Source organism: Kryptolebias marmoratus, linkage group LG21 (assembly GCF_001649575.2).
Source record: "Kryptolebias marmoratus isolate JLee-2015 linkage group LG21, ASM164957v2, whole genome shotgun sequence".
Taxonomy (NCBI): Eukaryota; Metazoa; Chordata; class Actinopteri; order Cyprinodontiformes; family Rivulidae; genus Kryptolebias; species Kryptolebias marmoratus.
The window spans coordinates 9,664,291-9,679,182 of record NC_051450.1 but is presented as its reverse complement, the minus strand read 5'-3'; the positions used below and the strand labels follow the sequence as shown (position 1 = coordinate 9,679,182).

Sequence of the window (14,892 nt, the reverse complement as noted above, 5' to 3'; positions counted from 1 at the left end):
ATTAATGAGGCTAAATCTTTCATAAATAATGCATCCCCTTATTACAATTACGCTGCAGCGACAACCCTTCAACATCATAAACCCATTGCCATTTAGGCAGAAGTTAAAACAGAAAGAAATAAACCTTTGATGAGACAGAAACAATGAATCGAACTTAAAAAAAGGTGAATACCAGACTCATATATATATATATATATATATATATATATATATATATATATATATATATATAGTATAAATAGTAAAATAACAACAAAAAAGTAACTACCTGTACATCACAAGAAGTATTTCTAATACATTTTTCTGGCAGTAAAAAGACTGTGACCAGAGGACTTTCAGCACAGTTGCAAAATAACACATCTCCTGCCAGAAAACGTTGCTGTTTTTATAAATCCAGGACCGTGGCATCTCAGTTTTTTCACAACAGGACAAACAAATTCTGGGCTGGTGGTAGAAACCGTGTTGACATAGTTGTGTTTACTTCATTGCAGTAAACAGCTATAATGTTCAAAGTCTTTTTAAATATTTACAGGCTCTAATGTAATGTGATCATCAACCATAGTGGGTTATAGATTTCTTTTTTTTTTTTTTTTCCTTTTGGCCAATGGCATGCGATTTCCACTTGCACTGCTGAACAGCAGTTTTATTCCAGGAGACAACAAGCAATACTTCAAGCACTGAAGCAGGAGTATACCCCCAATTCCCAGGAGACTAGGTCGTGTTGTCTAATGGCAAAATGGTTTATTTATTTATTTTTCTCTCTGAAGTGCATAGAATTCCACACCTCACTCTTGGACACTTTCAATAACATGAATAACATGTCTAAGTCAACACTATGGTAATATTTTGCGTCCATTCTTAATAGCTAAAAGACATCAAAACAACTTTTTAAACAACTATTTTAATATATAATTTTATTTGCTATTGAAAGGCAAAAATAGACAGTTGTGTTTTTAAACATATTTGTGTTTGTTTCTGTGTACTACCAAAATATCTTATAAACCATTGGATGAACTTTAACAACACTTTCACAAAATAATCAATTAAAGTACATCTAAAAGTGATTAATTTTGGTGTCGACATGATTTGAAATAGCTACCACAGCCACCTGACTTGGAAAAAAGCCCTAACTCAGTCAGTTTTATACATATTGATCTAACATTCAATAGTAGCTGAAACTGAACCCGTAAAGATATTCTGAGCACTAATAGATTGTACCAGATCTTTGTTAAAAAATTTGCCGCCAAATATTTTGATCCAAGTCTGTATTTCTGTTAGCAAAATATCTCATTTTATGGATGGATTTTAAGAAATTAATCACTGGATTCACCTCTGTAAAATAATTTAGTTTGGAGCTAACCCTATTCAAGAGGACCAACTGACTTAAACATGTCTGTAATTCAGTCAATTTTACACATAGTGGGTTAAAATTTGATGGTGTTATAGATGAGAGTTATTGACAACTTCAAGTGCTACTCATTGTCTGTGATCTTTGCTTAAAACCTTAGCAATAACTGTTGGAGTCAATCCTGTATGTCTTTAAGCAAACTATTTCATGACCCACTGGGCGGATTTTAATGAAACTTTCACAAAGTAATCACTGGGTGTGCATCTACAACTGATTAACTTTCAGTGTCAATCCAGTTCAACCTAATCAACATTACCCAACACATAAACGGCAAAGACTTACTTTTCCAGATATTGTGCTAGAATTTGATGTGGTTGTAGCTAGGAGTAACTCATGACACCTACTGTGAGTATTCCATATTGTTAAATTGTATGAGATTGTGCATAATGTCACTTTCAAGATTTGACCAAAACAGCTACAACTCCATCATTTCTCAACATAAGATGATCTTACTCAAAAACGTATGATAATATGCATTCCTATAAGGAATGCTATGCTTTTAATATTTATGTTTTTTTTTTCACAATCTAACATGTATGTATTGGACTTTAATTAACTTGTGAACACAACTTAAACATAGTTATGGACTTTTTTTTGTAGTCATATGACAAATTACAAATCATAGATGTTGCCTTAATTTCAAGAAAATTCAAAATATTTGAGATTTTTAACAAAATCAGTGGCAAAACCTCTTTCGAACATGTACTTTTCATGGGTTCCTGTGAATAGATTATTTTCCTGACATCAACGTTCTATTTCTAAATCACTTAATGGGCAAATACATTCCCTTTCTCCCACTGGTAACTACCACGGCAGCGCCAGTCATGGAGACAACAAGAAATATGAGATGCGGCTGTAAATTCTCTGTAGGTTACAGCTGTTCGAATAGACACACAGGCTCAGGCATAAACACAATAGGAGTGATTGGTGATTCACAGCAAATTGCCAAGTTCAAAGAAGCATTGCTTGACATTATATTGTTGTCATTCATGCTGCTTTGCTTGTTGCTATCCAAATTAATTAGAATTATTTTTAGTAGAGGACTAACAAGACGACAAAAATGATTTGACAAAGAAAGGAAATTTCTGATTTTGATTATCTGTATAAATAAGGTGAGTGATATTCTATTGTTTGGATAGAAACATAAATGAGTTTCTGTCACTCAATTTTAAAACTAACAAATGTAGTACCACATTTTCTTGTCTTATTTATTTATTCATTTTATGAAGCACTGAAAAATTACATTTCCAGGCCTTTAAAATGAAAATAATTTCTTACAAAACTTTGGTTACAATGTTTGCCCATCATTCACAATGTCCTGAAGCCACTTTTTTTGACATAAATGTTTTACTGAGCTAAGAATAATTCCAATCTGGCTTGAATTTTGCTGCATTTTGATTTATAAGCATATTACTTAAAAAACATGTCGGATCATTGTGGTATAGAGTAACACTGAAATTGATAAAAAAAGAAAAAACAAACACATAATTAAATGACAATTCATCTTCTTTTAATAGTTATTTAGAGTTTATAATTCTAAATTTTTAGCTGAAGCTGGCACTGAAATATGAGATCTGCTAAAGGTGAAACTAATCAATCAGACCAAAGCTTTAAAGAGAACGTTATACCAACACTAAGAAAGTCCAAAAGGTCACCATGCCAATCTGAGAACAATAAAATAGTGGCTTAAGGTACAAAACTCTATTTTTTTGTGAGACTTGATTTATTTAATTTCATCCATATATTTTTAAATGTGCCTCAAACTTAAATTACCATGTTTTGAAATGATTTTACACAAGACAATGATCTGACTACAGTGCAACAAATAGCCAAACAGCTATTTTAAATTTGGAAATGGTTGCAGTATATAATAAAACATATGGTTGATTTTGATGATAAACAGAGATGAAAATCCACTCGCCCAAAAGCATGAGGGTTTTTTGCTAGCTAAAGATACCAGCTTAGTATCACTTTAGAGACACAACCCAATATTATAAATGTCCTGGGAATACTGCTTTTTTATTTAGTGTTATATCACTGTTTTTTTTTTTTTAGTCACCCATTTTCTGTATGGGTGCATGCATGTTTTCCACTCGCACAAACACACAGGGGCAGAACATACTACAGAAAAGCCACAGCTAAAAAATTTTCAAATCTTTTTGCTGTGAGGCCAACTGGGCAGCCCTCAATCTAACCACTTTTACAATGCCTGAAGTGGCCACAAAGGAATTGTAATTCTTAAATACATATGGAGTACTTTCACTTCAACATTTACCAGTTCTGAACCTCTCTGTTTTGCTTGCTTTCATGGACACATAATACAATTAAATACTATTGAACCACAAAGTCCCTTAAAACTCAGGGGAAGAGAAACCAAAACAATTTTTCCTACTGTTTGACATTTGATGATTGACTAAGGAGCTTTGAAACAAAGCATAGTTTTACATTACAAAAAAGATGCTAGTTGATATACACTTATTGTGATGTCAAATCAAATCAAACTTTATTTGTATACCATGTTTTATGCATAGCAACTTTGATGTTTTCCATGAAGAACAATAATACACTTTGAAAATACACAAAAGTGTACATGCACACAACAAACATCCAGCAAGGAATTTGAATTTAATAGACATTTATACAGACATACGGTATGCAGACTTATTGACATATTCAACACTCACACAGTAATAACAGCAGATTCATAAAAGTTCTAATATAGTAAGTAATATGATTATAAAAGTGATTCTGCTTTCAATGGGTTAGTAGAGGTCTTGGAACAGGTGTAACGTTCAATTTTTCTCATACATATGAGAGTTTTGCATTTTGATTTAGTTGTGGTCTGTGTACAGCACATTTTCGGAGGCTTGTAAAAAGGACATTACAATAATCCAAACTGTTTGCTATGAAAGCATGAATAATATTTCAGTCGATTTTGACACAAACTTCTTAATTTTTCAAATATTTCTCAGATGATAAAAAGCCAATTTTGTAATACAATTGTTGTGACTTTGAGATTTTAGATTACTGTCTAATATTACACCAAGACATACACACATGTGTAAAGGATCGATCTATCTATCTATCTATCTATCTATCTATCTATCTATCTATCTATCTATCTATCTATCTATCTATCTATCTATCTATCTATCTATCTATCTATCGCATCAGAGGATAATGAAATGTACATCTGTAAATAATCTGCATTAACATTATGATAGTGTACCTTGTGGGTTTTGTTGTTGTTGTGTGTTAGTTTTTAATGATGTACAAGCCAAAACATAAAAAATAATAAATAATATTTGACCAATAATTGAACCTTGAGGTACACTAAATGGTAAATGTACCGTACTTACACTGTGCCTTTCTAGCTAACCAGGCAACTCAAAGAACTTTACAATACAATCTGTGCCCTCATTTACCCATCCACATGCGTTTATACCACACTAAAAAGCTAATCTGAATAAATAATTTTATCGAGTCTAGTCAGTGTTTTCGATGACCTTCATATGCTGATGGCACACTGGAGACAATGAGGGGTTCAGCGTCTTGCCTAGAGACACTTCGACATGTGGCTGTATACTGGTGGAACCACTGATCTACAGCCGCCTATATGCAACACAGACTGTCAAAATTAAAATCATCAATATGTATAAAAAAATTATATTTCTGTGATGTTCAAGACTAGTTAAGAACTGGACCAGTGAAGCCAACCCAAACTAAGTAACTTTTAAACTATGTATTGACACATTATAATGCTATAAAATAATAATGGAAATGCAGGTATGACAGGAAACACAATATCCACCTCACCCAGTTGTAAAGATGACAATACATTCATTAAAATATTTCAAATCCATAATATGCAATGACAACTCTAAATATCCTTATGATTAAACAGAAATTTAAAACAGCTTTGAAACACCATGTGGTTATATAGATGATAAAAACAAAGTTTACTGTGACCCCAACAGTTAGGAAACAAGCTTGTTACTCTGTTTTGTTTTGCTTTTTTTCATTTGTTTTGTTTACATTGGCTAGGCAAAAGCTTGCTATTCCATACATTTATTATTCTTGAGTTGCCAGCCATTTTACATTTGCTTGTGTGTGTGTGCTGGAATGTTGTGGTGTGTAAATGCATCGACTTGGCAATAATAGATGATTTTCCTGTAATTTTAGTCTTATAAACTTTTATATTTGTAATGGATCTAGTCTGTTTATTTCATTTGGAAATACCATAATGACAAATTGTTTAAATGTGCTGAGCTACAACAATTTAAAATTTTAAGAGATGACATGTTTTCCTAAAATGTTAAGTATGGCTCAGTAATTATTAATCAGATCAAATCCGCTGGGATTTTATCTTCAGAAGTAAAAAAAAAAAAAACTGCTATAGATGGGGCTTTGTGATTTATCTGACAGTAGTAAAGGGATTTGACTTGAGTGCTGAATATTTAATAGCAGGAGGTGAATGTTTTGCACATAATAAGATGGATTATTTTAGCACAGATTCAAAATCTGTTTCATATCTGTTGTGTATGTAATGCACATTTACATTAGTACTTTTTTTTTCTTCCGTGAAACCTTTTTTCTTAGCTTGACAATATGAGTCCACTGTGCTTTTATTTAGGCTATTGTAGCTGTTGGTGTGTGTGCAAGTGAGGGAAATTAAGTGCCAGTTTTGCTGAAACTAAAGCATATTGAAGTGTTTTCCAGCACATTGTCTTTTAGTGTGACAGTAAAAAGAGGATCTTGGAAGGAACAGTGTGTGTTTTGTGTTTAACAGTTGTTCATTTATCATCTATCTTTTATTTTCTACTTTGTAATTCTGTACTTTTACAGCATCGGTTCCTCTAGATTATCTCACGAGTTTTAGTGCTCCCATTAGAGAGATGAAAAGGCAATACCAGAGAAAGACCTTTTGGTTCTACAGACCTTTCAGTTATTTTGGTTGTGACCTACCACAGAGATGATAGTGGCATACAAACTGTTGCAACAGTTGTCTTAATAGGGTCATTTTTGTTTTCTTTTCATAACCCCAACAGATTGCGTACAAACAAAACAGCTGTTTTTAAAGTAAGTAGCTTGCAGTAAATGATGTGACAACATAATGATCCCTTTTATTGCACACCATTAATGACCTTGCTTATAATTGCCATTGCACCATGTTACAAGATTCTTGTCCCACTGTGTCACTTACTCCTGGTGGACCAAATAATGAAAACTTCACTGTGTGTGCTATATGAAGCTGAATCAACTTCTTTTTGACACACACTCAAAAAAAGGGCTGTGTAAGCGACATAGCAGTGTCTGTTGCAGAGCAGTTGTTTTGGATTGCATAAGGTTGTCTAGATGTTTGTGATGTCTTCCATCATATGTACTACAATCCATAAAGACTGATAGGGGGAAAATGACACAGGCTGCTCTGTATGTGCCACATTAATAAAACCACCTGTCTAATTTTATGTGCATGTCAAAGCTGCATAACAGCTCTTACCCTCACCCCTGGCATGGACATTTATTATACAATTACCTCATCACATTTAATTGACCATAACGATTTCTGAAATATCATAGTTGTTGCTGATCAATTTTATGCAAAGGTTCAAAAAACAAAGAGATGACATTTATCAGAAGCTAGGTGTCAGGTTCCACACGATTTGACTGCTACCTTTTAATGCTGTCATAACTTTGCATCTTTTTTCTTTGCTGTGAATTTAATGATGTGAATGGAGACTGAGTGCCAACGGAAGTTCACTTCTCCCATGCAAGTTGCTGGATTTCAGTGACCTTTAATTGGCATTTGGTGTGCAGATTTAGATTTAAACCCAAGCACCACAGTGCCACTGCGGCAAAAAATTTGCTTTAAAAAATTTAATAAATAGTCCAAGTGATTGTACAGTGGTGGCCTGGGGAACTGATTTGATGTAAAGTTGTGCACTAGTAGTGGCATACAATTATTACAAATTTACTATTATAAACATATTCATTTCTATGAAAAAATTATATCTGCAGCATTTTTTTCCTGATCCAAATGCCACTTGCAACTGATATTGATACTGATACATGCACATTGGACACTGAGCAAAACTGCTGGGATGTCAACATATTAATCTGCTGATTAAACTGACACAGCTCTCCTCTTCCGCAACAGTGAGTGTTGCTATTTAATTAATAATACTGCTACACAGCAGAACTTACAGCAGAAGAAGTTGTGGAAAGAGTACTTTGTTTCTTAAACTGCTCAAATCTGGGAACATTGTCACATTCAACTTTACAGTGCTCCATTTACAACTCCCAAAACCAGTTTGACTTGCTAATTGTTGTGCTTGGTAACCAGGGTAGCTACTATTAGCAATACAAGCTGATGACAATGTATTTCTTTGTGTTTTACACATTCAAACACTGTAGCAATGTTTTGCTAATAAAGACAGTACAATATTATGTGTGTGACTGATATTACCAGATACAAAGTAACAGAAAATAAAACAGTTTTCATGCATGAGGCAGTCATAGTGAATTTATAAGTCAGGGTGGTTTGGAAATGTCCAATTCTCCAAGAAGGAACTTTGACTTTGGGGACTTTCTAGTTGATTTTTATCATATGAAACTTCAAATTTCCAACTTCTAAGGGCAAAAATAAAGCACTGATACACAAACCTAAAACAATTTCAAGGCAATTTTGGAAGTTTATATAACAATGATTGGACCTTTTTTGGTTTTGTTTATTCAAAGATGTCTAAGGAGTTGATCCAGCTTGTAGATTCTGTCTTGCTGCTTCGCCTGTCTTATCTTTCACAAAGGCTGCACATATCACTAGTGGAAACGACTCTGTGGACTGTAATAAAATGAAGGTTCCAAGAGCCTTCCATTCATACTCTGCATGCCAAAATTATTTGACCTGTGTTGGCAAAATGAGTTTGAATGTGCATTTTTTACTGTAAATGAGATTTGATTTATTTTAATTCTAATGATTTTATTTTCCTTTAAATTAGTTTTTTTTTCCCTCTGCTGGCTGCTGTATCACTAGAAAATCCCTTCTTATAATGTTTGGCATAATTGTGAAGCTGGGGGTTCCCCCATATAAAACATGCAGCTGGAATTTCCAATGACATAACTCTAGACTAATAAAACTTGGGATAATTTGAAATTATTATTATTAACTATGGATTTTAAACATGCCTCACTCTGACTCATTTTGCCAGCACTATTTCTAAAAATGTCTTCATCCACTCAAAAAAAAAAAAAAAGATTCAAAACAAAGAAGTAACTGTGCAAGAGCCATAGTAAAGTAGTGTATGTGGCATTGTAATGCTGTAATGCTGCCATAGAAAGACACCTAAAACAGGAAACAAGGTGTGGAGCATGCACATAAAGCTAGCATACTGGGTGTGAAACGTAAACACAACAAGAGTTTTGGCTACTATAAGGAAATACAAAGGTGACATTTCAAAATTTGTTTAAATCTGGACCTTGTTTTTCTCCAAAAAATGCCATTCCTATGTAATAGCAAGGCTGAAATGGTAAAAAAGAAAACAAACAAAAAAAAACTGTTCCTGTGTGTAGACAGTTCATGAGATGTTAAAACACACAGAGAGTGTTTTGAATCTTGTGAGTACAGAAATAGATGAGAAAATGTAGTTTTAACACAACTGCCATCATCACAATATTCATCTGTGATATCACAATTTCATGTTTTCTAATTATGTGCAGCCCAACCTTGCATCACTCAGTCAGTACAGCTTACAAAAATTGCAAGGTGCTTGACCTGTCAAAATGACACAAAAAGCCCCACGCAATGAGTACTGCAATTGTCAGTTTTGGTCTGTTCTACCATTTGTGAGGTGGAAAACGACTGATATAAACTTTAAATTATAGGTTAAGAGGTAGAGTGTTTACAGACTGGGCTTGTACTGAAACATTTTATGAGTGTTCAGTCAGACTGAGTTAATTGGAGACAAGGTTTCAGTGTTTTGTTTCTTCGAGTTTGGCAGTTTATGAGGTGAAAAATCCTTTTCACACTTGGTCACTGCAGCCTGGATGTGTTCTTGCTTTTAGTGATGTTGGGTTCTCAATACTTTTTAGTTCAATGCTGTCAATTTTAAATCTCAATAAATGCCATTCTCTAATGTTTAAACCATATTGTTTTCCTCATTCATATGTTGTGATTCTCACCTAATTTTTCTGGGATTTTAGTTGTGTGTTAATTAAAAAGTGCTCATTTACTAATAACCAGCAGTCAACGTAAAAATAGTTTAATAAGACTGTAAAGTAAATACATGTTTCTCCTATTGAATAAATTATCATTTCTGATTAAGAGAGTCTAGTTTAGATTCCTCTTTGACTGTCAAAAGAAAAAAAGAAAAAAAAACAGGCTTTTTTTAAATCAAATTAGCATGAAAATAACCTTTTCAGGTGATTCAATACAAGTACTCATGAGAGATGTATTGTTTCTGAACTGCCCAATCAGAGAAAGAAGAAAAAAAAGGAAATTCATTATAACATAGACAAGCATTGCCTCATTAATTACAAGAGAATGTTGACTGATATTAATTAAAAATTCTATTATGCCAACAATGGTAATCAGTTAAATAATAATAACAAAAATTATTTATTAATAAAGAGGCGATGCCTTTGCTTAAACTACAAAACATACAGAGACAAAGGGCAAATTCATAGCCATAACCATCCTAATAAATTTACAAACCAACAAATATATTTTACTAATATGGTAAAGAGGCAAAAACAAACAACAACATGATTTTATTAGTGAATCCTATTTATATCACATTAACTCACAAAACAGTCCATGTGTGCAGAATTCTAAAGATGGTGTTACTGATGACTTGAAATGAATCAGCAAGTGCAGAATGACTGAATGAGAGCTGGCTAACAGAATGATGAAAATGACCTTCCCCTCCATTTTTCCTTGATAAGCATAATTAGTACGATGCTCTGCTCAGGGTATCTGTTGACACGGCAGCTATAAAAGGAAACGTTTGTGTGTGGAGCTGTAATAAGTCTCCTGTTACCAGTCAACCTCACACCAGCCTCTTGAGAAGTAGTGATTGTGTTCCTTTTTTGCCTGCATATCACTGGTTTACAAGTTGCCACATTTATTATATCGTGAGGCAATGTTTGCCAAAATCATGTTCCAGTGATCATGAAGCAGTGCAGGATTTTCTGTGTAGCCTAATTCTGTCAGGATCCAAAGACACAAATTAGACATTGATGACACTGATGATGACAAAAGCCATGACCTGTTAACTTCCATAAAGTTCTCTTTGAAATTAGGTCATCTTAATCTGTCTTGAGTAGTTGAAGCAATGTAAATAGGCGACTGGGGCATGAGCTCTGTTGGCATCATTGGCGAGCCCATTATTCATCTACCATTTTTCACTCCAAAAATAAATAAAAGGTATTGACCAAAGTTAATCACCTATCGGTAGGAGTTGTGGAAACAGTAGCTCCTGTTGCTGCCTGTCCAATAGTCACTTTGAATAGTGATTGTGCTTTACAGGGAATTCTTGACTATCAGAAAGAGTATTGTTTCTTGGTACGGTCAGAATTTGCAGCAAACGGTTTTGTATTGGCTAGGCAGTAAAGCTGCATATTGATTCGAGTTATTTCAGTGGAGAATGTAACCAACCTCTGTAGAAAAGGCTGTAATTGGATTTCTGCAGCCAGGATTATGTGGAGCTCCCCAAGAATGCATATCAAAGCTGTAACTCTTTGCTGATGGGTAGCCAACATTGTTCCTTGAATGGTCCAGCAATCGTGCACCAGCAGGAACATTTACAAATCTGCAAACACTCTGATAAGAGTTAGAGCACACTGGCTCTTTTTGTCTTTAAATTAAATTAAACCACTATGTAGATTATTTCATTTATTGTTACTTATTGATATTTTCTTGACTATGAGATAAACATGCCTTCTGACTGGTGCTGTTAGACTGTTTATCAGTTACTGAATGTGCATTGGCAATGGATTAATTGTGATCTTTATCTAGAGTTGTGTTTTGCTTTTCACAATACCACTTTCCATACCATATCTCACTCATCAGAATTTCAGCTATATCATCACCATAATTGTACTGACATATTGAATACATTTCTTATATATTACAAGGTCTGAACTATTCCACCCAACCACTGTATCAGTCCCCCCCAGCCCAGTTGCATTATCACATTGTGACAGTGTCTTGGCATGTTAGAATGTTGCAGGTGGTTTTATGTTCACATATTGTCAGGCCTGTGCCAGATCTTACCATATCATCATTGTTAGTTGGATAGAAGATTTCTGAAGGTAGTCACTGTGTTGGTGAGCAGATGATGGGAAGAAAACAGAATGTCAAATCCAGCAAGCTTATTATAGCTGATCGATATTGGCTCGTGAGCCATTTTTTTCTTCCTGGTGACAGCTCAGAGCTCGCTATCTGGTTTGTGTCATGCCACAGTCAGGTAATAAGGATGGAGGGAAAAACACACAAGGGGGTTATATTGGCAGATGTGCAACCACAGAAAATATGTCTGGAAAAAAGCAGAAGAGGGACAAGAGACTGCTTGCTTAGCACGTATGACAACAGAAGTTAATGAGTTATATTTTCCTGTGATTCTGTTTAAATGGCCATTAATACTAAATAGAAATATTATGCAGTTTCTGTAAATGACTGATGTTTGTAAATGTAGTTGTGGATATTGTCACCTAAGTTGATGATCTCAACACACATTACACAGCCATCCATACATACACTTTGTCTATATATATATATTGCTTGGTATTAATCTTAAATATCAGTTTTAATGCATGACCCTTTTCTCGTGTCTCATGATGAAACTGTATACCAATATCTGTACAACAGACAGTACAATTTTCTACTTTGGATCACAACAAGATTGCCTATCAATGTCAACCTGCAAATGGAACAAAAAATGACCACTGTAGTAGGTAATTCTGATTGGGGCATTAGTAGACCTTTTAGAAATATGATTCAGGCAATTCAGGTGAAAGGTCCATTATCCATCAGGACAAAATATATGCAATATATTACTTTGGCAGGGCAGATGAATGACATCATTAGCTTTTATTTCTTCAACTCTTCCCAGCAACATTAATCATGAACATACATTACAATTATGATTGCTTTCAACCACTTTATATGTTCTAATGAGATGTTGAATCAGTGACATACTCCATCCTTATACAGAATCTTTAGGAGAGAGATTGTTTTAAATTACATTTCAAAGAAAAAGAAAAGTGCAACACACAAAAAAATATATATATTAAAAAAGAAGTTTAATTTAATCTGTTAAAAATGTTAATAATGGTCCAAATATTTGTTGGGTCATTAGAAGCCATACAGTGCCTATAAAAAGTGTTGGATGTTTTACCCTTTTATTGCTATTATGAATCAGTCATGGTCAATATAAATTGACCTTTTCCACAAAAAACAAAAAGAACCCAAAAAACTCATTGACAAAATGAAATCAGGTTATTACAAATCAATGCCAATTAAATACAAATATGTTATGTAAAATAAGTGATTGCCTAAATGATTACCCCCTTTAAATTCAAATAATAGAAAAGATTTTTGAAAAGTACAAGTTTAGGGATGTGTACAAAATGATTTCCAAGGCCATAAACATTCCGACTAGTTCTGCTAAACCCAGCCTCTTGAAATAGAAGGAATATGGGACATGTGTAAATCTACAAAGAGAAGGTCATCCTCACAAACTGAATGAAGGACAATAGTGAGAGAGGACACCAAGATGCCTGTAAGCATTCTGAAGGAGTTCCAAGCTTCAGCAGGCGAGATGGTAGAGTCTACAAATGTAACAGTCACAGTGACCCTTGGGGCCACGATGTCTACCATTGTTATGAAACATGTTCATCTACGAAGATAATGTCTGTTAGTGTAATCTTGTGTCCTACCAAGCAAAGTGATGGTACAGGAGAGCATCTTGGGAATGAGACACAATAGTATGGAAAAACCTTTTGATGAGTATTAACATAGCAGCATCAATACTATCTTTACACCCAAGGAGGTTTTTCAAAGTTGTTGTGACCTAGCCGCCTTTGATTAGTTGTGGAGAGCTTAGTGGGCTTATCATCCAGTGTAAAGAGGCCTAAGAAATACACAAAACTCTAAAAGAGTTTGGAAACAGGACCTGAAAAAAAGGTCAGTATTCGCTATTTTAACAAGTGATTTACTATATTGCAAGAACTGACTTAGAAATGAGTGGTAAAATAAAACAAACAAACAAACAAACAAAAGAAAACAAAACAAACTCCTAAAGTCTCCTAAAAACTTGGACAGAAGGTTTGAAAACCTGAAAAGAACTCATGCTTAAGACTGCCTTTGAAGGCTGCATAAAAGTCAAACTGCTGAAAGCATTTATTGTTTGTGTGTGTGAGAAAACTTTAATATTGTGTTTTGTTTGTTTGTTTGATCAAAACATTGTTGCAATGCAGATGATTTGAAGAAGTTGTGGATAAATCAACAAGATTATGCAAGATTATTATTTACCACATCGTTTTAAAACTGCAGTCTTACTTAGCTGTAGGTCACTGAATAAACATCTGCATAACAGTGCAGGGCAATTAAGTTATGAAGCCTGTGATTTTGAGTGTAAAGTTAATTAGCTGCTGGTTTTGCCTTGCAGCTCGTCTCACTGAAGTAGTTTTCAGCCGTAGCTGTACTCATTGTTATAGCATATAAACAGGTTTGTTGTTTTTAATATGAGGAAGCTCATATATGAGGTTTATTGTTAAAACTCCAGAGCATTTAAACAAATCCAAGTTTAACAGTCTGGAACTCATTATCACCAGTAAGGCTTGTAAATTTTACATGGTCAGTTGATGGAATCTTTCTTTGCTGGGTCTGGTGTGTAAGTCTTGTTGAAAAGGTGTTTATGTCCCTCTTATGGGTCGTCATTGAAAGATTAAATTGCATGCCCCACATCAGTCATAAATCTCAGATAGGTGTGGGAGTGGGACCTGAAGGAAGAGCCATCAATAAAAAGAACAATGGTCATTGCTTGTCAGGGAAGAAGCTGGGGAATAAACAGGTTGTCTGAGAAACAGTGCTGCCCTTTGCAGGAAAAAGTGGCACATTGACTTATATGTAAATAAGTGACCTTTAGGCAGTGTGAGGAATGGGGCATTGGAGCATGGCTCTGTATCAAGAAAATGGTAATATGACTTTTTTCCTCTTTTTTTCTTTTTCTTCCTTTTGTAGGTCCAAACTTTTACAATGTAAATTGATTAGGTTTCACTTTGGTGACTAGTGTCTGTGCAGTTAAAGGTGGAACTATGCTTTATTAATTTTGAAACTTTGAGAAAGAAAGCTTTACATTTTCTTGTAAAACTGTTGCAAAGTGTAATTGAGGGACTTGTTCTTAAAATATACAAATAAAATGCCACTGCAGTTGAAACTATTTATGGGGCATAATACAACACAATAACCCTGATCATATTTAAGT

General features: G+C 34.2%; 1 protein-coding gene across 1 annotated transcript in view; it reads right to left on the bottom strand.

Annotated features, from left to right (window-relative positions):
* LOC108234660 (cadherin-12) overlaps nucleotides 1–14,892 on the bottom strand; it is a 130,568-nt gene that overhangs the window by 56,502 nt on the left and 59,174 nt on the right. The gene's annotated exons all lie outside the window — the stretch shown is intronic.